Consider the following 24843-nt stretch of genomic DNA (forward strand, 5'->3'; position numbering starts at 1 on the left):
TAAAAGCAAAGGGTCTAGGCTGGGTACGGTGGCACATGCCTGTGATCTCAGCACCTGGGAGGCCCAGATAAGCAGATCACTTGAGGTCAGGAGTTCGATATCAGCCTGGCCAACACGGCAAAACCCTGTCTCTACTAAAAATACAAAAATATCCCAGTGTGGTCTTGCGCACCTGCAGTCCCAGCTACTTGGGAGGCTGAGGCAGGAGAATCACTTGAACCCTGGAGGCGGAGGTTGCAGTGAGCTAAGATTGCACCACTGCACTCCAGCCCAGGTGACAGAGTCAGACTATCTCCAAAACAAACAAGCAAACAAACAAACAAACAAAAAAGCAAAAGGCCTGACTTTGACTTTTTTCATTAAAAAAAAACTCTTGGTATATTATTTAGAAAAAAATTTACCCACCCAATTCATATACCCAAACCAAGAACTAAACATTTAATAAACTGGCTAGACACCATGGCTCACACTTGTAATTCTGGGACTTCGCAGGGCCAATCAGGTGGATTCCTTAAGCTCAGGAGTTTGAGACCAGTCTGGGCAACATGGCGAAACACTGTCTCCACAAAAAATACAAAAACAAAGCAAAACAAAACAAAAAACCCAGGCACAGTGTTAAGTGTTTGCAGTCCCAGTTACTCTGGAGGTTGAAGTGGAAGGATCACTGGAGCCTAGGAAGTAAAGGCTCTTTATCTCAGTGAACTGAGATAATGCCATTTGCACTCCAGCTTGTGTAACAGAGTAAGACTCTGCTTCAAATAAATAAATAAAATATAGAATTAGGATTTTCTTCCTTTTCCTTTTCCCAGTGGAGATTTATTATTATTATTATTATTGCCATTTCATGGAATAATTTTTAATACCTTCATCAAGGACAAATTTGTATATCTATGTCATATAAAATGCTTCTCTTAATGTTATACATTATTTCATAAATGCATTGTTTATTTAATACACAGTATATGCTACAATGTATTAAATGGGCCACTCTATAATTGGAAAAGAATATTACAAATACCTAAATCAGTGATACTTTGGAAAGGATGTCTGTTTGAAATGGAAACTTGGCTTCATCTACTGTTCTAATTTATGTACTAAGCACAGCATTGATCACCATCTGTCTCCTCTCATTTGTTTAACTTGCCATAACATATAGTTGTGTGTAATTTTTTGTGGGTGGGGTAGAGTGAGCAAGTTATGCCTTCTGCCAAGGTTCTCTCTTTTAAAGGTGGCCAAATGCCAATGATTAATATTTTATTTTTTATGTATAAAAGTAAAAAGAACTCTAGAATATAGAAATTAGTTCACTTTTCCGAAGTAATACAGAATTTTCTGTAAAATAAATGTCTTTATGGTATTGTTAATGAATAAGACTGGTTTTAAATACCTTTTTTTTCTGGTTATAAAATCAATACAGGTTTATTTTTGAAAATTTAGAAACCAGAAATAGTACAAAATAAACACTAAAATTAAAATGATCCATGATATTTACATGTACAGATGTTTGTTAAAAACTTCAATTAACACGCATATCCACAAAAATTAAATGAAGCTTTAAATCTTGACTATTCTTTTTTTGTTTTCAATTTATTTAGGCTTTGACCAACTACTGGCTTTGTTATTGTTTTGTGTTTGGTTTGTTGACCTTGTTTCTTTCATTGACTCTCTCTACTATTCTGTGAACAATGATCGTGTTTACCTAGAAAATAAATATTAGAAGTCAACATGCGAAATAATTTCATTACTTGGGTGAAAAAATTTGAAATAAATCTTTGTCTGTATTGGAACTCATAAGTTAGTTACTTGTGAAGAACTGGAGAACGTTTTTATCTCACCAAATTTAGAACAATAAAAGTATAGGTCTTTGAAAATTGACGTTGATGCTTTGAGTTTAAGAGTGAACTTTGAGTTAATACATGCACCCAGAGTTAGAATAATTCCTTCACATTTCATTAATGACACAAGTGTAATACAATGGAAACAGTATGTCCTTTGCTCATCAAGTAGAATTCTAGGTTCCATATATTAACTTTAAGCTCCATATGATTTATTATGAAGTACCAACATTTTTTCAAATATGGATTTAACCATAGCAAACCTTAATAACAGTATTATTTCTGAAGACATTGTACTTTTCTCTTTTTATTCCCTTCAGAAATCCGTTGTATATGTGCACACCATCCTCTAGTCTTCTGTAGTATTCACTCAACCATAAAGCTTGTTACAATTTCACAGGCAATGGAATGGGTTTTATGACTATTTTTGTATTCTACTGTTAAAACATTTCATTTAAAATTTTAAAATAACAAACTTTCTCATTTATACTTCAGTGTACTGGGTTGAAAAGGGCTTCTGTAAAGACATTTTAAAGAATGAAAGTCAGCTAAGCAATTTAATGCTGGAATTGAAAATATAGGGTCATATTAGTATAATTTATTTTTACCATTTTAAACTTGCCACAATTTTATAAGCAGCACTTATTCTGAACAAGTTAAGAAATAACAGGAAAAAAATGAATGGAATTTAGAAGAATTGAATATATAAAGGTATAGTTTGCTTTTCACCTATCTACTTCCAATTCTTGTTTTGTTCTTTTCTTCTTTCTTTTTTACACTATTTTATGACCAAGGAAATGTTCCCATTTTTGTTGGCACTGCTTCAGCAAGTTACTATTCTAGGAAAGAAAACTAGTTAAAATATCTAGAATGCTGAAAAATTAACTAGTAATAGCTGATGGTATTAACTTTATTCTCCCTTATTCTCAGCATTTCCATTATATTTATAGTTTATTAATCCATCTGATTCTAGAAAGTTTGGGGATAGCTAAAAATTCATCAAGTATAAAAATTCTTTCCTAAATGCAATAATTAGTGAAAAATTAGGTCTCAAATAAAAAGAAACATAGAACTTATAAAGACAGTCAAATTTCAGCATAGAGAGTGAAAAAGAAGATATTTATGTTTTGAAGATCTAATAATTAAACACTTGTTTGTTTTCTGTGCTTGAATAATGTAACAGAGATGTCCCCAAACCATTCAGTCATCTGAGGATGTCCTCTAAGTTAATAAATGAGCAATATGATTTCATTCTACATCAAAAAATGTGACCCCAATCCCATCGCCACTATTTCCACAGATTCCAGGAGTACCTACGTTATTATTAATTATAAATATATTTATAGCTGATACCTACATTAACATTCCTTTTCAGTATCGCACTTTTTAGAGTGATGTATGTACATCTGCTTTCCTGTTTTTTTTTAGAGATGGATTCTCATTCTGTCACCCAGGCTGGAGTGCAATGGCATGATCTTGGTTCACTGCAATCTTTGCCTCCCCCTTTTAAGTGATTCTCCTGCCTCAGCCTTTCGAGTAGCTGGGCTTACAGGTGTGAGCCACCACACCCAGTTAATTTTTGCATTTTTAGTAAAGATGTGGTTTCATCATGTTGACCAGGACGGTCTCGATCTTGTGACCTCATGATCTGCCCACCTTGGGCTCCCAAAGTGCTGGAATTACAAGTATGAGCCACTGCACCCTGCCTGCTTTCCTTTTCTTTTTTTTTTTCCTTGAAAAGTTTTTTATTGTTTGCTTTTCTATTAAAATTAAAATTTTGAGACCTGTTTTAGATTTACAGAAAAATTGAGATAATACATAGATTCTCATCAATCCCTGGCAAAAACTCTCTCTTTGACCAAATTTTAGTTAGATCCATCTAAGTGTTCTTCTTGACCAAAGCTTAATCTTCAGCCTCTGTGCCCATCTTTGCTGAGTCCAGTTTTGCTGAAATTTATATAAACATTTGTTTTAATACATTTGTTTATATCAGTATGGACTAATAAATTTATTTTTCTATTTTGTATTATGATCAATGCTTTATTAGATTGTTCACATAGCTTCAACTTTGACCACTATGAGCTCTTTCATCAATGTTCTTTATCTCCTCCTTCCCTCCCTCCCTTCTCTCTCTGCTTTCTTCCCCTCCCCTCCCCTCCCCTCCCCTCTCCTCTCCTTTCCTTTCACACTTCCTTGCTTTCTGGCCCGAGTTTCTCCAAACTCATCTTGTGTATGAGTTTTCTCAGTATGAGAATCAACCATTTCTCCAGAATGCACTGGTTCCTTTGATTAGAGAATGGCATTACAAACTAGAATTTTAGTACTAATTTGGCTTGTTGACACTGATGTGTCATTTATTTGAGATTATCTTAGTTAACGGAGCCTGTAAATACATGTGTGTATGCTAAACACTTGTATATACATACACATATAATATACACATAGAAATATTCCTATATGTAACCATTTACCTTTTAAACTAAACAGCATTAAACTGATTAGCATTAAACTAATCAGTATTTGTATATTGATTTCTGCAACTCTAGTCCACCACTCCTTGCTTATGCTTTCCTTTTCTTAATTTACCACTTTACCACAATGTTGTTTGTGGCAGAAATTTTCAAAGGTTTATAGAATGTTTGGGAGAAGCAGAGGGTAATTGTATCATCCATAACAAAGCAGTTTCTATTTGACATCAGATGCCATTCATTCTAGAATTGCAGTAGGTATTCCTTATCAAGAGGAATTCTAATAGCAGTGCTCCTCTGATGACACCTTGATAGTGAGAATTCTTCTCTCTCCATATCATGTTTTCCTCTCCTTTCTGATCTCTCACAATTGTGTCTCACGTTTCCAGTGAATAACTCCTGAATACCAGTAACATTCTAATTGAGAATATTATGCATTTTTTCTGTTTGTAAACAATGGGTGAGGGAAGAGCTTTGCCATTTATATTAAAAGAGAATAATCTAAATATTTTCTAGACTTTACTAAAATTTTCTGAGTACTCTTATTCCTTCAGATAATGTCTGTGGTTACAATTTTTGTTTGTTTTAAAAATATTGGTTTCTTTTCAGCTTCCGTTACATAAGATTTGGTTTATTTTTCGATTTTGGAAGTGATCTTAGCAAAAATTATGTATTTATTTTCCTTGACCTCATATATGCTTCATGTTTGGAAAATAAGACAATTCTAACCAAGTCTTTTCTCAGTGAGGAAGGTAGAGAGAATTTCACATACACACAAGTTGTAAAATTTAATAAAATGTAATTTTTGACTTTCAAATTCTGGTTGGTAATGGAAGTTCTTAAGAAATCAAGAAATTTATGGTGGGAAATCTTTCCTAGAAGCAATGATTTGTATCATCGCAGAAACTGCCCAGAAGGAACAAGTGTGGGTTTCACATGACCTCAGAAGAGATGGCATTAGAAATCTTGACTTTAAATTTTCACTGGCAAGATGGCTGAAAGAACAGCTCTTGTCTGCAGCTCCCAGTGAGATCAGCGCAGAAGGTGGGTTATTTTTGCACTTCCAGCAGAAGTACCCAGTTTATCTCATTGGGACTGGTTGGACAGTGGGTGCAGCCCACTGAGGGTGAGCCTAAGCGGGATGGGGTGTCACTTCCCCTAGGAAGTGCAAGCAGTTGGTAGATTTCATTCCTCTAGCAAAGGGAAGCCGTGAGAGACTGTACCAGGAAGAGCAGTGCCTTCTGGCCCAGATACTGCACTTTTCTCATCGTCTCCACAACCAGTAGACCAGGAGATTCCCTCTGATGCCTACATCACAAGGGCCCTGGGCTTCAAGCAAAAAACTGGGCAGCCTTTTGGGCAGACACCAAGCTAGTGGTAGGAGTTTCTTTCTCATACCCCAGTGGCACTTGGAACGCCAGAGAGACAGAACTGTTCACTCCCCTGGAAAATAGGCTGAAGCCAGGGAGCCAAGTGGTCTGGCTTGGTGGGTCATACCCCCATGGAGACCAGCAAGCTAAGATCCATTAGCTTGAATTTCTCACTGCCAGCATAGCAGTCTGAGGTCCACCTGGGATGCTTGAGCTTGGTAGGGGAAGGGGTGTCTGCCATTGCTGAAGCTTGAGTGTGGGTTTTCACCCTCACAGGGTAAACAAAGCTGCTAGAAAGTTTGAACTGGGTGGAGTGCACACAGTTCAGCAAGGCCACTGCAGCCCAACAGCCTCTCTAAATTCCTTCTCTCTGGACAGGGCATTTCTGGAAAAAAAAAAAAAAAGGCAGCAGCCCCAGCCAGGGACTTATAACCTCCATCTCCCTGGGACAGAGTGCCTGGGGGAAGGGGTGGCTGTGGTTGCAGCTTCAGCAGACTTAAACATCCCTGCCTGACAGCTCTGAAGGGAGCAGTAATCTCCCAGCACAGTGTTGGAGCATTAACAAGTGACGGACTGCCTCCTAAAGTGAGTCTCTGACCCCCATGTATTCTGCCTGGGAGACACCTCCCTGTAGGATCTGACAGACACCTCATACAGGAAAGCTCTGGCTGGCATCTGGAAGTGCCCCTCTGGGACAAAGCTTCCAGAGGAAGGAACAGGCAGCAATCTTTGCTGTTCTATAGGTGACACCCAGGCAAACAGAGTCTGGAGTGGACCTCCAGCAAACTCCAGCAGACCTTAGCCTCTGCAGGTGACACCCAGGCAAACAGGGTCTGGAGTGGACCTCCAGCAAACTCCAGCAGACCTTAGCCTCTGCAGGTGACACCCAGGTAAACAGGGTCTGGAGTGGACTTCCAGCAAACTCCAGCAGACCTGCAACAGAAGAGCCTGACTGTTAGAAGGAAAACTAACAAACAGAAAGGAATAATATCAACATCAACAAAAAGGACGCCCACTGAAACCCCACTTGAAGATCACCAATATCAAAGACAAAAGGTAGGTAAATCCACAAAGATGGGGGAAAACAAGTGCAAAAAGGTGGAAAATTCCAAAAACCAGAATGCCTCTTCTCCAAAGGATCAAACTCCTAGCCAGCAAGGAAACAAAATTGGATGGAGAATGAATTTGACAATTTGACAGAAGTAGGCTTTAGAAGGTGGGTAATAACAAACAACTCTGAGCTAATAGAGCATGTTCTAACCCAACGCAAGGAAGCTAAGAATGTTGAAAAAAGGTTAAACAAATTGCTAGCAAGAATAAACAGTATAGAGAAGAACATAAATAATCTGATGGAGCTGAAAAACACAGCACAGAACTTTGTGAAACATGCACAAATATCAATAGCCAAATCAATCAAGGGGAAGAAAGGATATCAAAAATTGATGACCAACTCAATGAAATAAAGTGTAAAGACAAGGTTAGAGAAAAAAGAGTGAAAAGAAATGAACAAAGTCTCCAAAAAATATGGGATTTTGTGAAAAGACCAAATCTGCATTTGAATGGTATACTGAAAGTGACAGGAAGAATGGAACCAAGTTGTAAAACACTCTTCAGATTATCCAGGAGAACTTCCCCAACCGAGCAAGGCAGACCAACATTCAAATTCAGCAAATACGAGAACACAACAGAGATAGTCCTTGAGAATAGCAATCCCAAGACACATAACTTTCAGATTTGCCAAGGTCGAAATGAAGGAAAAAATGTTAAGGGCAGCCAGGGAGAAAAGTTGGGTTACTCACAAAGGATAGCCCATCAGACTAACAGTGGATCTCTCAGCAGAAACCCTATAAGCCAGAAAAGAGTGGGGGCCAATATTCAACTTTCTTAAAGAAAAGAATTTTCAACACAGAATTTCATATACATTCAAACTAAACTTCATAAATGAAGGAGAAAGAAAATCCTTTACAGACAATCAAATACTGAGAGACTTTGTCATTACCAGGCCTGCCTTACCAGAGCTCTTGAAGGAAACACTAAACATGGAAAGGAACAACTGGTACCAACCACTCCAAAAACATACCAAATTGAAAGACCATCGATGCTATGAAGAAACTGCATTAACTAACAGGCAAAATAACCAGCTAGCATCATAAGGACAGGATTAAATTTACACATAACAATATTAACCTTAAATGTAAAGGGTTAAATGACTTTTACAAAAAGACACAGACTGGCAAATTGGATAAAGAATAAAGACCCATCAGTGTGTTGTATTCAGGAGACTCATCTCACATGCAAAGACACACATAGGCTCAAAATAAAGGGATACGGAAATATTTACCAAGCAAATGGAAAGAAAAAAAAGAAGTGGGGGTTGCAATTCCAGTCTCTGATAAAAAAGACTTTAAACCAACAAAGATCAAAAGAGACAAAGAAGAGCATTGCATAGTGGTAAAGAGATCAATGCAACCAGAACAGCTAACTATCCTAAATACATATGCACCCAATACAGGAACAGCCAGATTCATAAAACAAGTTCTTAGAGATCCACAAAGACCTAGACTCCCACCCAATAATAGTGGAAAACTTCAGCACCCCACTATCAGTACTAGATGGATAAATGAGACAGAAAATTAACAAGAATATCCAGGAGGTGAACTCAGCTACAGACCAAGCAGAACTAATACACATCTACAGAACTCTCTACCCCAAATTAACAGAAGATACGGTCTTCTCAGGACCACATTGCACTTATTCTAAAATTGACCATGTAATTGGAAGTAAAACACTCTTCAGCAAATGCAAAAGAATGGAAATCATAACAAATAGTCTCTCAGACCAGAGTGCAATCAAATTAGAATGGAATTCAGGATTAAAGAATTAAGAAATTCACTCAAAACTGCACAACTACATGGAAACTGAACAACCTGCTCCTGAATGACTACTGGGTAAATAATGAAGTTAAGGCAGAAATAAAGAAGTATTTGAAACCAATGAGAACAAAAACACAACATACCAGAATCTCTCGGACACATTTAAAGTGGTGTGTAGAGGGAAATTTATAGCACTGAATGCCCACAAGAGAAAGCAGGAAAGATCTAAAATCAACACCCTAACATCGCCATTAAAAGAACTAGAGAAGCAAGAGCAAACAAATTCAAAAGCTGGCAGAAGACAAGAAATAACTCAGATCAGAGCAGAACCGAAGAATGTAAAGACACACACAAAAAAATCTTCAAAAAAATCAATGAATCCAGGAGCTGCTTTTTGGAAAGATCAACAAAATAGGCCACTAGCCAGACTAATAAAGAAGAAAAGAGAGAAGAATCAAATAGACACAATAAAATATGATTAAGGGGATATCAACACCGATCCCACAGAAATACAAACTACCATCAGAGAATACTATAAACACCTCTACACAAATAAACTAAAAATCTGGAAGAGATGAATATATTCCTGGATGTATACACCCTCCCAAGACTGAACCAGGAAGAAGTTGAATCCTTGAATAGATGAATAACAAGGTCTGAAAATGAGGCAGCAATTAATAGCCTACCAACCAAGAAAAGTCCAGGATCAGATGGATTCACAGCAGAATTCTGCCAGAGGTACAAAGAGGAGCTGGTATCATTTCTCCCAAAACTATTCCAAAAAATAGAAAAAGGGAGAATACTCCCTAATTCATTTTATGAGACCAGCATCATCCTGATATCAAAACCTGGCAGAGACACAACAAAAAAGAAAATTTTGGGCCAATATATGAACATTGATACTGGCAAACCAACTCCAGCAGCACATCAAAAAGCTTGTCTACCATGATCAAGTTGGCTTCATCCCTGTGATGAAAGGTTGGTTCCACATATGCAAATCAATAAATGTAATTCATCACATAAATGTAAATTTATCACATAAACAGAATCAATGACAAAAGACACATGATTATCTCAATAGATGCAGAAAAGGTGTTCAATAAAATTCAACATGACTTCCTGCTAAAAACTCTCAATAAACTAGGAATATCTTAAAATAATAAGACCTGTTTATGGCAAACCCACTGCCATATTGTACTGAATGGGCAAAGCTGCCATATTGTTTCAATGGGCAAAATTCCCTTTGAAAACTGGCACAAGACAAAGATGCCCTCTCTCACCACTTGTATTCAGTATAGCATTGGAAGTTCTGACCAGGGCAATCAGGCAAGAGAAAGAAATAAAGGGTATTCAAATAGGAAAAGAGCAAGTCAGATTGTCCCTTTTTGAAGATGACATGATTGTATATTTAGAAGACCCCATTGTCTCAGCCCAAAATCTCCTTAGGCTGATAAACAACTTCAGCAATGTCTCAGGATACAAAATCAATGTGCAGAAATCAGAAGCATTCCTATACACCAATAATAGACAGAGAACCAAATCATGGGTGAATTCCCATTCACAATGCTACAAAGAGAATAAAATACCTAGGAAAATACCTAGGAATACAACTTACGAGGGATGTGAAGGAGAGAACTACAAGCCACCTGCTCAAGGAAATAAGAGAGGACACAAGCAAGTGGAAAAACATTCCATGCTCTTGGATAGGAAGAATCAATATCATAAAAATGGCCATACTGCCCAAAGTAATATATAGACTCAATGCTATCCCCATCAAGCTACCATTGACTTTCTCTTCACATAATTGGAATTTCATATGGAACCAAAAGAGAGCATGCATAGACAAGACAATCCTAAGGGAAAAAAAAAACAACACAAAGCTGGACCATCATGCTACCTGACTTCACACTATACTACAAGGCTGCAGTAACAAAGACAACATGGTACTGGTACCAACACAGAGATATAGACCAATGGAACAGAACAGAGGCCTCAGAAATAACACCACACATCTACAATCATCTGATCTTTGGCAAACCTGACAAAAGCAAGAAATGGGGAAATGATTCCTTATTTAATAAACGGTGTTGGGAAAACTGGCTAGCCATATGCAGAAAGCTGCAATTGGATCCCTTCCTTACCCTTACCCAAAAATTAATTCAAGGTGGATTAAAGACTTAAACATAAGACCTAAAATCATAACAACCCGAGAAGAAAACCCAGGCAATACCATTCAGAACATAGGCAAGGACAAAGTCTTCATCAGGCAATACCATTCAGAACATAGGCAAGGACAAAGTCTTCATCACTAAAACACCAAAAGCAATGGCAACAAAAGTCAAAATTGACAAATGGGATCTAATTAAATTAAAGAGATTCTGCACAGCAAAAGAAACTATCATCAGATAGTTTCTGAACAGGCCACCTATAGAATGGGAGAAATTTTTTGCAATCTACCCATTTGACAAAGGTCTAGTATCTAGAATCTACAAAGCATCTAAACAAATTTACAAGAAAAAAAACAAACAATCCCATCAAAAAGTGGGCAAAGGATATGAACACACTTCTCAAAGAAGACATTTATGCAGCCAACATATGAAAAACAGCTCATCATCTCTGGTCATTAGAAAAATGCAAATGAAAAACACATTGAGATGCCATCTCACACTAGTTAGAATGGTGATCATTAAAAGTTCTGGAAACCACAGATGTTGGAGAGGATGTGGAGAAATAGGAATGCTTTTACACTGTTGGTGGGAGTGGAAATTAGTCCAACTGTTGTGGAAGACAGTGTGGTAATTCCTCAAGGATCTAGAAATAGAAATGCCACTTGATCCAGCAATCTCATTACTGGGTATATACCCAAGGATTATAAATCATTCTGCTATAAAGACACATGCACAAGTATGTTTATTGTGGCACTGTTCCCAGTAACAAAGTCATGGAGCCAACCCTAATGCCCATCAATGATAGACTGGATAAAGAAAATGTGGCACACATGTGCCATGGAATACTATGCAGCCATACAAAATAATGAGTTTATGTCCTTTGCAGGGACATGGATAAAGCTGGAAACCATCATTCTTAGCAAACCAACACAAAAACAGAAAACCAAACACTCCATGTTCTCACTTATTAGTGGGAATTGAACAATGAGAACACATGTACACAGGGAGGGGAATATCACACACTGGGGCCTGTTGTAGGGTGTGTGGCTAGGGGAGGGACAGCATTAGGAGAAATACCTAATGTAGATGATGGGTTGTTGGGTGCAGCAAACCACCATGGCATGTGTATACCTATGTAACAAACCTGCACGTTCTGCACTTGTACCGCTGAACTTAAAATGTAATGAAAAAAAAAGAAAAAGAAATTTTGACTTTTTTCACTAGGATTCAAACCACATAATCAGGTGTTACAGGCTTGAATAAGGGGACAGCATTTGTCCTCAGGCTCTCACACAATTTCCTTACCTATAGATATTGTTTCTTTCCTGTGGATTCTAGGCAAATAATAATACATGCCTCAGTCACCACAATAACGTTTTGATCCTTGCAAGCTATGATATGTTCTGTGCTGCTACTTCTCATTGTTGCCAATTTTCTGTTCTGATCCACCTGTCTATTCTGCCTCATCAGGGCTAGGTTTCATTCATGCCGATTTCAGATGCTGGCTTTGTCCATATGGGAGATCAATTGTTTAATCTGCTTCTCAAATGACCATAAGTTTTTAAATTTAATTTTTGTTTTCTGTCTGCTAAAAGATTATAGCTCTTGTAGTAGCTATAAAGAAAGGCTCACTCTTTCCATTTTAAGTATCTTTCTAAAAAGGAATTTAGAAGGTCATAGGATATCAAAAGGATTCTATTAACTAAAAATGCTCTTTCCATTCTGAGGCCTAGTTAGGGAATGGATGGATGACAGGTGGAGATAGATAGGTAGGTAGGTGATAGATAGATAGATAGATAGATAGATAGATAGATAGATAGATGATAGGTAGGTAGATGGATGTGTCTCTGTGTGTGTATACACTAATAATGATTCCACAATTTTAATGTTTTTATTTCATTCAAAGTTAACATGAAAAAAAATGGGTCACAGAGGAGTTAAGTAACTCATTGAAACTTACAAAACTAGTGTCTTACAAAGGAGATCCAAACCCATATGCTTTCATCCAAACGCCCGTGCTTTTTCCATGCTGCCATGCTGTGTCTTGAACCAGTTATTTGTATTGACTTGACTGGCCAAGTCAACTTAAACAGTTGAACTTTATATTCCCATTCACATCTTTCCCATTCAGTCCATTGCCATAAATTCTTGTAAGTTTAGTAAATGATTTCTGGTAATTAACATCTATCTTATAGGCAGAATGAATGGTTTATTTGGCCATGTTTCTTAATTGTGTAAAAAGAGGCACTTTTGATATGAAGCCTATAGCCTGATGAGTAATCACAGCACACCTGTCAACATTATGAAAACACTCTTTTTAAAGTTGTGACTTTTTCAAAAGACTGTCATAAAAAGAATCAGTCTTTTTGAACTTCATGTGGTGATGCTTCATTGCCGTGACTCAGCAGGTATTCTTATGATTCCCTGGGCATAAGACAGTTTTGAAAATGATTGCATCAGATCTTCAAATTCAGTATTCTTCTAAAGAAATTATTTTGAAGTGATTTATTTATGTTATTAAATATATTTGAGAGGTCAGGTTTGGCCTGGAATATAATCATAGAGTAGGGGATATTTGTCTTTATTTTTGCCAACTTTATTACATTTTCTCCCTGTCCTCTTCTCCAATGATCCTATGGTTTTATCCGCTCTGATTTCTCCTATAACATGAAAATGAGGGATGGATTAATTCATATTAAGATGTGCATAACTAACAAAATAGCATACTCAAAAACTTCATTTTTTTCAACCCAAATAATGATCTCTGGTTAAAAAAATAAGAGAAGAACTGCAGTACTGGTACAACTGCTGGGATACCAGCATATTGTCCTGACTCCTCTATCCCCACCTTGCCTAAATATTTTTTTCTATCTGCAGAAGTAGAGGTGGTGCAGGAGAAAGCTTTACGTGATGATGCAAAGCCCATTCTTCCTCACTTTAGAATCAATGCTAAAGACCAGAATTCAAAGTGTTAATATTCATCTCGATTTAAATTAAATGTCATTCTTGTCAAAACTGAAATTATGTTTTACTGTAGAATTACTGTTTAGTGGGATTTTATAAAAATGATGACTGATTGTGTTATATCTGTTTGCAATATATGGTTATATAAATTCTTGAAAAAACTAAAAATAGTTTTATTACTATATTCAAAATTTTCCTGCTTTTTATTTTACATTTCTACTTTATGGTTATTTAATTGTATGTGCTCCTGTTGAAAGTCATTGTAACTCTATTGTGAAGTCAGAAGGGACCGTGCCTAATAAAACATTATCTTTCAAGGGTTAGAGTCTGTGCACTGGTAGAAGTAGCACTAAAATCACTAAAATGCACATCTTCTGGCTCAAACACTATTTAAAGAAAAATATTTGATATCCAACTAGGGCACAAACATTTCTGTTCTTACCATACCTGTGCATATCACAGCCTGATAATGAAGGTGGCTTTCTGTAGTTACAAATATTCTTGCTCTGTTTTTCATCATGCAAACTAGCCTTATTCGTTTCTTCTCTCTTCAATCAAACACTTTCATCCTTCACTCTAAGGTCTCCAACACATTAGGCTCACTTCTAGGATTCTTGATTATTTTTCTCTCTCATCTGCTTTCATGGTTTTAAATAATATGGATTGATTCTTACTTATAAATTAATTTGTGCTTATTATAAAATTCATGTTATTTCATTAAAATACTGATTTACTTGGAAGTACCATAATTTATTTAAAATTTTGTCAGGTGTTTAAAATGTTTTTTTCCAAAATTATGAATAACCCAAGAAGAAAATCTTTGTCCATAAATTTTTACCATCATCTTAAAATTATTTAGGTTAATTTATTGTAAGTAGAAATAATGGCTTAAATGATAAGCCTTTCTATTTTTAAAGGCTTTTATGTTACATGTAAATACATGTGCATGTGTGTGGATACATATGCATACACAGACACACACGTACACTGTTTTCTAGAAGAGTTATCACAATTAATGTTCCTCCTATAATGTACTCATTGTCTTTGTCATCGTGTCCTTTATTTTTAAATTTGTGACTGTTTCATAAATAAAATTCTTCTCAATTTGCATTCCTTACAAAAGTTGAATTCTTTTCAAGATTTTTGCTTCTGGTGATTCAATTTGTTTTCTTATTTTTATCTTTTGAATTTGTATTTTTTGTAAACCTGTAAGTTAACTATATATATTAAGGCTATTAACATTTCTTCTATTTGTTGCAAATATTTTCCACTCTGTTTTTCTGTCTTTTAAAGTTTGCTTATCATTTATTTTATGTATGCCTGATTTACAAGGTAAGCATTAATTAGAAAACCAAATCTGTTAGTTTTCCTTTTGTTATTTCTTCATTAACAAAAGCAATTTGAAAGAGATGACTGCTTTATAAAAGAACACTCGCCAAGATTTCATTTATACACATGGGCCATGCTCCAAATTTCTGGCATTAGAAGTGAGTAAAAATAGAACTGAAACAGGAAGATATTCTTTGTAATTTAAAAACAAAAGCAAAAACCAGTACCCATTACACTAGGCTAAAGAGAAGTTCAGTCACACACAAGGGTATTATTTAACTTTCCTGTCTCATAACATTACTTTTCTTAACCAATGTGCAGAGTCTGAATTGTAGTGGAAACGACCACATCTACAAAGGGGAAGATAGTCTTCCTTTCCTTTTTGGCCCCTACTAGATATTTTCCTTTCTGTTCTTAGAATTCTTTTCTATGAACTTACTCACCACTGCTTTAGTTCTAAGAATATCATGTCCTAAAAAGTAGAGGCTTTCTAATTGATGAATTTTACATACCCATGGGTCATTCCTAAAACCCCTCTTGAGCTTATTAATTAGGAAAATGCTTATTCCTGATAAAATTTACACACACACACATAAATAAAATGGAGGTTTTTCAACCTGGTAAAAGGCATCTAAGAAACCCACAGCTAACATCGTAAGTAGTGAAAGACTTAATCTTTTTCCCCTAAGGTTAGGAACAAGGTAATGATGTTCATGTATATTCAGCAGTATATACAAGTTTTTATCCAGAGCAATTAGGCAAGAAAAAAGAAATGTAAAGAATCTAGATTGGAAAGGAAGAAATAAAATTGTCTTATGTGCAGATATAAAATTCAAAATAATTCAAAAGAAAATTATATATACATATATACACACACACACATATATATATAATAAACAATTTCAACAAGGCCACATTATAAAATATCAATATAAAAATGGATTGAAGGCTGGGCACAGTATGGCTCACACATGTAATCCCAGTACTTTGGGAGGCTGAGGCAGTCGGGTCACTAGGTCAGGAGTTCTAGACCAGCCTGGCCAACTTGGTGAAACCCCATCTCTAATAAAAATACAAAAAAAAAATCTAGTTAGGCATAGTGGCAGGCACCTGTAATCCCAGCTACTCAGGAGTCTGAGGCAGGAGAATCACTTTAACCTGGAAGGCAGAGTTTGCAGTGAGCTGAGATAACACCATCACATTCCAGCCTGGGCAATAAGAGTGAAACTCCATGTCATAAAAAGAAGAAGAAAAAAAAAAGGATTGTATCTTTATACAGGCAACCAACAACTCAACTGAAATTAAGGAACAATTTCATTCAAAATAGCACCAAATGAAAAATGGCCACACTGCCCCAAGTAATTTATAGATTCAATGTTACTCCCATTAAATTACCATTGACATTCTTTACAGAATTAGAAAAAACTATTTTAAAATTCATATAGAATCAAAAAAGAGCTCAAATAGCCAAGGCAATCCTAAGCAAAAACAGCAAAGCTGGAGACATCATGCTATCTGACTTCAAATGATACTACACGGCTACAGTAAAAAAATATCATGGTACTGTTACAAAAACAGGCATATAGATCAATGGAACAGAATAAAGAACTCAGAAGTAAGACTGCACATCTAAAACCATCTGATCTTTGACATACCTGACAAAACCAAGAAGTGGAGAAAGATTTCCCTTTTTAATAAATGGTGCTGGGAGAACTGGCTAGCCATACACAGAAAATTGAAACTGGATTCCTTTCTTACACCTTATACAAAAAGTAACTCAAGATTGATTAAAGACTTAAGTTTAAAACCCAAAACAATAAAATCCCTAGAAGAAAATCTAGGCAATACCATTCAGGACATAGGCATAGGCAAAGATTTCATGATGAAAATGCCAAAAGCAATAAAAACAAAAGCAAAAATTGACAAATGGGATCTAATTATACTAAAAAGCTTCTGCACAGCTAAAGCAACTATCATAAGAGTGAACAGACAACCTACAGAATGGGAAAAAATTTTTGTAATCTGTCCATCTGACTAAGGTCTAATATCCAGAGTTTACAAGAAACTTAAACAAATTTACCAAAAAACAAACAAACAAAACCCCACAACCCCATTAAAAAGTGGGGAAAGGCTATGAGCAGACACTTCTGTAAAGAAAACTTTAATGCAGCCAACAAACGTATGAACAAAATCTCATCATTGATTATTAGAGAAATGCAAGTCAAAATCACAATGATGCCATCTCATGCCAGTCAGATGGCGATTATTAAAAAGTCAAGAAACAATGGATGCTCACACAGTTGCAGGGAAAAAGGAATGCTTTGACAGTGTTGGTGGGAGTATAAATTAGTTTAACCATTGTGGAAGGCAGTGTGGTGATTCATCAAAGACTCAAGAGGCAGAAGTACCATTTGACTCAGCAATCCCATTACTGTGTATATACCCAAGGAAAATAAATCATTCTGTTATAAAGATACATGAACATGTATTTTATTGCAGCACTTTTCACAATAACAAAGACATGGAATCAATCCAAAAGCCCATTAATGATAGACTGGATAAAGAAAATGTGGTACATATACACCATGGAATATTATGCAGCCATAAAAAGGAAAAAGATCATGTCTTTTGCAGAAACATGGATGGAGTTGGAAGTCATGATTCTCAGCAAAAGAATGCAGACACAGAAAATCAAACACTGCATGGTCTCACTTATAAGTGGGAGCTGAACGATGAGAACACATGGACACATTGTGAGGAACAACACACAGAGAGAGAGCATCAGGACAAATAGCTGATGGATGTTGGGCTTAATATCTAAGTGATGGGTTGATCTGTGCAGAAAAACAGCATGGCACACATTTACTTATGTAACAAACCTTTACATCCTGCACATGTATCCCCAAAATTAAAATCAAAATTGAAGAAAAGCACCACATTTACAAAATAGGAATAAATTTAACAAATAAAGCACAAAACTTGCATACTGTAAACTATGAAATATGGCTAATAAACTATAAAATAAGATCTAAATAAGTGGAGAGAAATTCCAGACTTATTAATTGTAAGATAATGCTGTTAACATGACAATTCTCCCCTGATTGATTTGTAGATTCAGTGTAACCATAATAAAAATCTCAGCAGGCTGTTTTGTGTATGTTGGAGGAGACATAATTGCCACACTAATCTTAAAATTTATGTGGAAATGCAAAGGACCCAGAATAGCCAAAGTAACTTTGAAAAGAGCAAAGTTTGGAGATCTATACTTTCCCATTTCAAATGTACTTAAAAACTACGGTAATTAAACGTCATGGTACTAGCCTAAGGAGAGATATAGATCAATGGAGCAGAATTGAGAGAGTCAGGAATAAACTCTTAAATTTATAGTCAATTGATTTTCCAAGAAAGAGGCCAAGACCTTTTAAAAGGAGAAAGAATACTTTTTTTAACAAATGGTGCTAGCATAACTGGACACAAGCATGCAAAAAATGACTTTAGATTCTTACTTCACACTAAACACAAAAGTTTAACTCAAAATAACCTGAAGTGCAAGAGCTCAAATAATAAAACTTTCAGAATAAAATATAGGAGAAAATGTTTATTACCTTGAGTTGACAATTAATTCTTAGATATGAAACTAAAAACACAAACCATAAAAAAAAACCTTCATAAATTTGACTTCACAATAATTTTTAAAGTTGCACTTCAAAAGAAACCATTAAAAAAATAAAAAACAAGGATTAGATTGGGAGAGATAATTGTAAAACATGTATTAATATGTTAACATAGTATAATAATGTATTCAAAATATATGAAATATTCCACCACTCAATATTAAGACAAACAAATTAATTAAAAATGAACAAAGAACTTTAATAGTTTTTTTTTTTTTTTTAAGACAGGCTCTTACTCTGTTGCCCAGGCTGGAGTGCCATGGCCTGCTGATGGCTCACTACAGCCTTCACCTCTTGGGTTAAAGAAATCGTCATAGCTCAGTCTCCCTAGTAGCTGGGACAACAGTCATGTGCCCACCACACCCAGCTAATTTTTGTATTTTTTTTTCAAGGCAGGGTATAGATACGTTGCTCAGATTGGTCTCAAACTTCTCAAGCAGTCTGCCTACCGTGGCATCCTAAAGTGCTAGAATTACAGGCATGAGACGACATGTCCAGCCTTTAATAGACTTTTCACCAAGTCATACAAATATCCAGTAAGCACATTAAATAACATTCAACGTCATTAGTCACTAAGAAAATGCAAATTAAATCTACAATTAGAATGGTTATAATAATAAAAAGTCATCTAATAATAGAACAGTACGGAAACAGAAAAACTGGGCTCCTCGTATATACTAGTAGAAATATAAAATGGTAGAGACATTTTGGAAAATATTTAAAAAGGTTATACATAAATGTACCAAACAACATAGCAAGGCCATGACCAGGAATCAACCCAAGAAAATAAAAACATGTTCACAAAAAGACTTGTATATAAATGCTCATAGCAGCCTTATTCATAACAGCCAAAACATGGAAACAATCCAAGTATTTTTCAACTAGTGAATGAACAAAATGTAATATATCCACACATTGATATATTTTTCATTAATATAAAGACATGCTGATACAAGCTATAATGACCCACAAAAATATTATTCTACATAAGACAGATTCCAACAGCTTCATATTATGATTTCTTTCATATGGTGTGTTCAGAAGAGGCAGATCTACAGAGACAGAAACCAAATTGTTAATTGACGAAGATTGGGGTGGGAATGTGGATTAACTGAACTGTTTGGAGTGATGAAAATATACTACAACTGGATTGTAGTGTGACTGTACAACTTTGTAAGTTTTCTAAAAGGCATTACATTTTATACTTAAAAATGTGTAAATTGTATATGTAGGTGATACATCAGTAATGTCTAAAAATATGCCCACTCTATACTTACATTGTTATATCTGTTGTATGTGTAAATACTTCACTGATTCCTTTCTTTTTTCATTAAGATTCTCAGATTCAGAGATCCATCCCTTTTGCTTTGTCTCTAATTTACACATTGTCTAATCACAATAGACACTTAATAAATATCACAAAAATAGTTCACTCACTTCTCCATAAGAATTATGAGGCCTGGTGGGGAGTAGTGCCTCATACCTGTAATCCTAGCACTTTGGGAGCCTGAGGCAAGTGGATCACTTGAGGTCAGAAGTTTGAGACTAGCCTGGCCAACATGGTGAAACCTCATCTCTACTAAAAATACAAAAATTAGCCAGGTGTGGTGGCACTCATCTAGAGTCCCAGCTACTCAGGAGTTTGAGGCAGGGGAACTGCTTGAAACCAGGAGGTGGAGGTTGTAGTGAGTAGAGTTCATGCCACTGCACTTCTGTTTATTGTTTATTCTCTTTTGGTATTTTAAAAATAAATGCTCTTGTGTATAAACATGTTCAATTTTCATGATAATACTGTAAGAGACTATTTCCCTGATTCTAATAATGAAAAAAAATTAGTGATGCACACAGGTTAAGGAACACAGTGTGACCATGCGGTGGTCAAGTTAGGATGTGGATGAGTCCTGCATATTTTCAGTTGACCATTGTTATTATCTTGCTTCTCATCTGAGCACAGTTACTTGTGAAGTATATGTACTTTATAAATTTTTTTTTAGAAGTAAAAAAAAATCACAGGAGAGTGCATTGTTGTGAAAGAACTTTTTTATTTCATGCTACAAGAATTTTAATGATTATCAATGTTTTAGAAAATTATGTATTAGGAAAGAAAAAGAAATTTACAAGTAAAAAGGGAAGAAACATATGATACTATGGATAATAAAAACAAGGCCCTCATTTCTGGAGATAGCCTTAATTGGCAGCTTTTATTAAAATGATGCTTTATTACTTTCTTACAAAATAAAACCAAAATATGAGACCCTATAGTTCTCTAATCCCGAATATTAAATCTTAATTTTTAAACCTGTGATTTAACAAGCTGATACAAGTTCCTTTTGAATAAACCAAAGAGAGTGGGACTAGATTAATATTTGTAGAAAGTATCAGGAATTTTTCATTTCCATAGTTCATTAAAATTTTAGAACCTTTAGAAAGAAGCTTGGTCTACTTAAATTTTCCACTTAAAATAATATTCTTTTATTAAACTGTTTATATGTAACTGAAAGGAAACTATAGAAATATCTTCTGAATCTCTCACATCTATGAGACTGGAATTTCTGTCCATTTTTGTTTGGGTCTCCTCTCATGTCCTAGAACAGCACCTGGAAAAAGGAAAGTATGTATCTGAATGTTTAGTATTGCTGTAACAGAATACCTGAAACTAGGTAATTTTAAAAGAAAAAAGGTTTATTTGATTCTAGTGACTGGAAAGTTCAAGATCGGGCAGCTGCACCTAGTAAAGGTTTTGTGCTGCTTCAACTTAACAGTAGAAAGCAAAAAAGTGAGAACTCACTCCTGTAACATGAAATTAATCTATTTATGAGAGATCCACCCCCGTGATCCAAACACTTCCCATTAGGCCCCATTTCCTAACACTGTCACATTGGAAAACAAATTTTAATGAGTTTTAATGGAGACAAACTACATCTCAACCATAGTGGGACTCAGGAAATAGTAAATGAGTGAATTAATGAATAAAAAATACTTGACAAAAGCTGAACTTTCTATGTTATCACATCTCCATTAATTACTATGCACTATGTGTAAGCGTATACCAAAAAAATGATTACTTCTTTTCTGCAATTATCTTCTACAAACATAATGTTTTAACACCCCCACAGAATGTGTGAAAGCGTTTAAAGCTGGTGGACATTGACAATGTATTGCCCTATTTCATGATGATCTGATTCGATGTGCAAATGATGTGATTAATCATACAAAGTAATTCCTAAAGGCTGCCTTTTCTCTGATTTGCATATTGCCCTTTAAACAAAGACTTGTGAATGCACAATAAAAGGCTAGTTGGTATACTGCTTTATATATTCACATTTTTACTATATGATATACTTGCTGCTACCAGCATTGTTAAATAGAAAATGTGTTCTATTGTAAATCTTTTTGAGTATACTAGAATCTTAACACTTTAATACGCATTATGAAAAATTACATCTGTGGACAACTAAAGCTATAGATTAGATTAGAATTTCTCATAACTCTAAATATTTATTTTGTGTAAATTCATCTTTGAATTCTTAAATAACATCACTTATTCAGTTATATTATTTATCTTCTTAATATGTCTGGGTAGATGATATGCTTTTAAGGTGCAAATAAAAACTTAGTTAAGAATATTTTCAATTCACTTACCCCAGATGAACAAAGTCACTTAGTCATCCATAGTCATAAAAGGAAATGACAATAAAAGAACATAAATAAGATGAATAGAAGAGCAGAAAGTAGCAACTACAAATTTAATTATTTTTAAGACATTTATTTTATTTATTTATGTTTTGTAGAGACAAGGTCTTGCCATTTGGTCCAGGCTGGTCTCAAATTCCTGGCCTCAAGTGATTCTACCACCTCGGCCTCCCAAAGTGCTAAGAGTACAGACATGAGCCATTACACCCAGCCACAGATGTATTTATCTTTGATTTTAAAATAAGCATAAATCATTGCAGTAATGATTCTTTTTCCTGGTTACTAACATTTCCAAAGGAGAAAAGCTTTTGTATGTATTTCTAATAATACATATTTATATGTATGAATATACTATTTATTAATTAGTTAAATTTTTTACATGGATTAGTAAACATACATTGTGGCCATGCATTTCCACAAATTAAATGCAAAGTCATAAAGTTTTGGACATGTAAATACTATTAATGATTATAAAATATTTTAAAGATAAAAATATATCTTTAATATTTTATAATTGTAGTGATGCTGTGTTGAGGTTTCCTGATGTCTCCTTTAGAACATAGGTACTGATTTCCCTGCCTCTGGGAGACATGACTGCTGATGTGTCTGAGCGGAGTCTCCCTGTTTGGAACTGCCTTCAGCCAAAAAGGGTTGTTTTGCCAAAGTAATGTCTTCTCCACAGGGGCCAAAAAAAAAAAAAAAATCCCAATGTCTGGTAGATGTGGAATTGTAGAGGTTCAGGTCCCTTGGCTCAGGTTGGGACAACATGGAACAATGACTCCAATTTCAGTGCTCCCCGTTGGATCAACTGAGGCCTCAGTTGTAGCTGCGCTGAACTTGAGTTTCTTCCCCCTGGTCAGTCTTGTGTTATTTATTCTCTCAGATGTTGATTCCCAAGGGTGCTCCCCAGGTTTCTGTCCTTCATGCACATTTTTGTCTCAAAGTGTATCCTGGGAAATCTGAGCTTAAGCAATTGGTTTCAGGTGTGGTCTAAGAAGTCAGACTTGAAAACGGATTTTGAAGTTGGACTACTGGCCATCCAGCTAACTGCGGGAGACCTGTCATTAATGGTAGGTGGAAAAATGATACCTCTTTTGCAATCAAGGTGCTATGCAATCAAGGTGCAATAGCAACATTAACTGGAATGAAATACTAGAGGACAGAAGTGCAATTCTTGTCACAATCTGTCAGGTTTTTGAGAATTCGGAGTATGCAATAAGTATAAAGACAGTGAAATCTGATGGCACTTGTTGGCTGCCATTGATGCACTGGAGAAAGACGATGAAAATCTGAGGAAGTGGAAGGGCCTCCTCAGCAACACACAAAGCTACTTTGATATGCTGCAACTGAAAGGCAGAAAAGCTGGGAATCATGCCTAGGACTTAATTATAAGAATCACTGACCCAACAGTGAATATTGAAAGTTCAGCCCTGGCAAGTCTACCATACTAAGGTCAGGTTCCAGATAAGTTCAGGTTCCTGATTGGCAGGAGCTCATCCTTGAGAGGTAGTGCTTCCTTAAAATTTGTGTCCTAGGCACCTCCATGGCCTCACCTCAGATTTGGGACTGCCTCTGAGAGGTGAAATGCACCTGTCTAGTGCTGATGCTTCTGAGTGGGGGCACCATGAAGCTGGTTATACAAGTGCCAAAAACATTGCAAACTGGATTCTAAGTGAGAGTCAGCAGGCAAAGCAGAAACATTATTTGCAGAGTCCAGGCACCAACTTACAAAGCTGAATTTACAAAGCTTAATATAAAAGAGTGAAGCTTAGAAGTGATCATTTAGTAACTCTTTGGTAGAGTAACAGGAATTAAAATCTCGTGGTAGTGGGTAGGAAACAGAATTGGAAAAGAGAACTTTGGGACAGTGAATATATGATAATCTTCAAATTTGCCAGAAAATGATGCATAAAAATGAGGGTCAGTAGCTGGAAGGGCATACACACACACACACACACACACACACACACACACACACACACACATATATTTAAGGATAAAAGAAACAATAGCATCTTTGTGTGCCCAGGGGAATGATCCAACAGGAGGGGCAAAAAGGAAATGCTGAAATATAAATTAAGAAACATTGCTAGAATAATGTTCTTGATTTAGTGAGTGGAACAGTGGAGGGTTTGGCCTTAGACAGAGGTACAGAGAGTTTGTGCATATTAACAAGGATGGCAAAGTTCATTAGAACTGATAAAACTGGTTCTGTAGCTGTGGCAGAAGGAACATGTGAATCTTCTCACTACTTGTCCTAATGATGTAGAAGGCAAGGCTACCATCTGAAGGTGAAGAAAAGTTGGGGAGAATATATAAGAATATTTAAAAATATTTGTTCAGAAGAGTGGTAGAAGGAATTGGCAAAAAACAGGCCCTCTTGAATTCAGTGGTCATGTATTTAAAATGTGTCAGCATGGTTGTATATTCTCTTTAATTATGTTTGACTCTGAAAAAAGAGGCATGGAG

This window comes from Callithrix jacchus, chromosome 2, assembly GCF_049354715.1.
Source record: "Callithrix jacchus isolate 240 chromosome 2, calJac240_pri, whole genome shotgun sequence".
In the NCBI taxonomy this organism is placed as follows: domain Eukaryota; kingdom Metazoa; phylum Chordata; class Mammalia; order Primates; family Cebidae; genus Callithrix; species Callithrix jacchus.